This window comes from Hibiscus syriacus, unplaced genomic scaffold (genome assembly GCF_006381635.1).
Source record: "Hibiscus syriacus cultivar Baekdansim isolate YM2019G1 unplaced genomic scaffold, ASM638163v2 tig00110788_pilon, whole genome shotgun sequence".
NCBI lineage: Eukaryota > Viridiplantae > Streptophyta > Magnoliopsida > Malvales > Malvaceae > Hibiscus > Hibiscus syriacus.
Genome location: NW_024062863.1, coordinates 3,560,101 through 3,563,405, shown reverse-complemented (window position 1 = coordinate 3,563,405; position 3,305 = coordinate 3,560,101). Strand labels below are relative to the sequence as shown.

Here is a 3,305-nt window from a genome sequence, read left to right as displayed (position 1 = left end):
CGAGAGATTCTAGAAGAAGGTGGAGTCATAATCCAGAAGATTCGGACCACTGAGAATCTGCTGATATGTTGACAAAAGTGGTAACTGCGGTCAAGTTAAACATTGTTTAGATTTGGTCAATATTGTTACAAATTAAAAGATTGTTTTTAGAGATGTGTGTGGAATTTGCCAAGGTGGAGATTTGTTGGTTTTGGCAAAAGTCCCACATTGGTTGTGTATAAGGAGGAGGGGAAATTCTTTTGTTATAAATAAGCCTCCTCCTCCTTAGTTAATCATCCCACAAATATAAGCCTTCTTCTATTTTAAAGGCTATTTGTATTCTTTCTCTCTTTGTAATATTTCCTCTATTAGTGAAATATTTGGTGTTCTCTTTATGTCTATTTAATAGCTATTGTCGGGTATAGTTGTTGTCAATTATTGTCCTATTAAAATTACTGTCTGGTAGTTCTGTCTAAGGAAAGTGGGTTTTAAGAGGGACCATTGTGACCCCTCCTCTTTCCTGGGAATCTACCTTGGGGTGATTTTTAGTACAATCGTTTTCACACTAGTCACCTAGATAATAGTTTTCACGGTGAATCTGTTATTGGTGGAAATTAACCCGAATTTCACAACATATACCAAATTACATATCTCAGTTGTCTTTGTGGTTGAATGATTGATTCCGGAGATCTGTTTGTCGATCATCAATGAGAATCTGTAATTAGCATATTTTAGACGAGTATGTTTTGAGTTTTGGAGCAATATTAACTGTGTTAATGGGCATTAATTTGCAATTTCCATTTTTGCATGGCAGCTCCCTATCCATCCAGGCCATCTCCAAAATTAAAATCAGGTCTCACGCGTTCACTGGCCTTGGGACAGACAACAGTGCTGACCCCACACGTTCATTAGCCTCGTGATTTGGTGTAGGCATGCAGGTAAAAAGCTACTCAGGGCCCCATCGAAGGACACCTTCTAGGCGGGTAAGAGATTGCTGTGCGCATGATTTACAATCAAATCCGACGGATTTTTCAAAAGATCGTGGTCCCAGCCTGTGGGGGGATTACACTAGCTTTTGCTATCCCATTTTTCATCAGTCAACGAGCAAGAAAGCCGCTTTATAACCCAATAACCTCCCCCAAGACAACCTTACAGTACAATTTACACGTCCTTCAAAGTGTAGCTAGCTAGCTGAATCATGGTTGAATGGGATATTAAACTAGCGTTGAGTCGATTCATGCAATTGCAAGCTGAGCCAAGAAAGAAAGGGTTAATAAAATCATGATTGAGCCAATATGGTCACTGACATAAGTCATGATTTGAATTTCTGCCCGTCTCTCTCTATCTCTTGTCTGCCTCTGTTTTATCTCTATATGTTGTCCATCCTTTCACCGTTGTGCTCTACCAAAACCAAAAGGCTGTTCAAGCTCAAGCCATTTTCTACACTCTTCTGTTTTGCTTTTTCTCATAAACCAAACCACTAGGGAGATAAACCAGAAAGGAGGAGGAAAAAAAGGACAGGAGATGGGGGACAAAAATGATGGTTTGGGGTTAAGTTTGAGATTGGGATGTGGTCAGAATCAACCTTCTTGAAGTTAAATCCCATGCCTTTAGCTTCACCCTGCATGCAAAACATTCAGCAGAGGAACATTTGGAATGAGCTGTTTCGGTCTTCTGGTATTTCTTATCTTTTTTCTGTTTCTTAGTTACATGAAATCTTAATATGCTAAGATCTGATGTTTTATTGACGTTATGTTGCCAATGGGGTTTGTCATGTTACATTTTTTTAGCGTTTTGTGATTAACCATATGCCTGCAGAACGACAGTTGGATACAAGATCGGTTCTTGGTGGAATTGATGTGAACCGAGCACCAGCAACGACTGAATGCGAGGAGGAAGGTGGGATCTCCTCGCCCAACAGCGCCGATTCTAATATAAGTGGGAAGAGAAATGAGAGACCCTGTGGGTGACGAAACAGAGGCTGAGCGACCCTCGTGTTCTCCATCCAGTGACGATGAAGATGGCGGCGGAGGCGACGATGATGCCTCGAGGAGAAGCTTAGGCTTTCAAAGGAACAGTCGGTGGTGCTTGAAGAAACCTTCAAGGAACACAGCACCCTTAATCCAGTTAGTTAATTGTTTTTGTCTTTAGTAAATATAGGCAGTTCAAGAATTCGATATTTGAAGTGAATGTCGAAGTGGTTGTGTTCAAAACAGAAGCAAAAGTTGGCACTGGCAATGAAATTGAATCTGAGGCCTAGGCAAGTGGAGGTTTGGTTCCAGAACAGAAGAGCAAGGTAAGTTAATCATTTTTTTAATAATCCGAGTGATTACAACTTATACATCCTACATGTTGCATATGGCATACGCAACTATTCGAACCCGATTTTTTACGGGAAACAACATTATTTAACTAATAGCTAAGGGTATTATGATGGAAAGTGGACAATTAAGCATTTTCTTTGGTGCACGCACAGGACAAAGTTGAAGCGGACGGAAGCCGACTGTGAGTATCTAAAACGATGTTGCGACAATCTGACAGAGGAAAACAGAAGGTTGCAGAAGGAAGTGCAAGAGCTTAGAGCATTAAAACTCTCTCCCACAGCTTAATATGCGCATCAACCCTCCCACAACCCTCACCATGTGCCCTTCTTGTGAACGTGTATCTTCGTCTTCATCTTCTGCCGCCTCCACCCCAAAGCATCACCACCTGGGTCCCGGTCGTCAACGACCGGTGTCCGTTAGTCCTTGGGCCGCATTGCCATTGCCCATTACTCATCAATCATTCAATGACCCTGCTTCTAGATCATAGTTTGAATATGTTTGGAGAACAGATACCACCAAAATAGTGTCCCCAAGGGAACGAATCAGCTTCTCATGGATCTTAAGGAACAATGTGCACGTCTTGAAAGCAGTTGTGTCCCCATACATGTAACATTTTATCGGAGAATACTCAGCAATGTAAGTCGATGGATATTAAGACTTCTACATATGTGTCGTTGTTCAGTTATCCCGTACACATAAAATTATGTTTTTTTCTTATTTTGTTTTTCATTTTATTTATGAATGACGTTAACGCTAAAGTTTTCGTCTGGAAAATCTATCGCGTTAATAAAGATACACCTACAAATCATGCTTTTAAAGTATACTTCTTACGTATGCATTTTTATTGAAAAGATAAATATTTTTCAAACAAAATTACATGAGTATAATTTAACTAAATAAATATAAAAAGGTATTATTTCCAAAATATTATCAAAGAGGGACATACTAGTAATGGTGGAAATGAGACTAGATAAATTGTGAATTATTCGTGTTTGACTCGAT

General features: G+C 39.8%; 1 pseudogene; it reads left to right on the top strand.

Annotated features, from left to right (window-relative positions):
- Nucleotides 1-1,483: 1,483 nt before the first annotated feature.
- LOC120140939 lies at nucleotides 1,484-2,820 on the top strand (annotated as a pseudogene).
- Nucleotides 2,821-3,305: the final 485 nt, after the last annotated feature.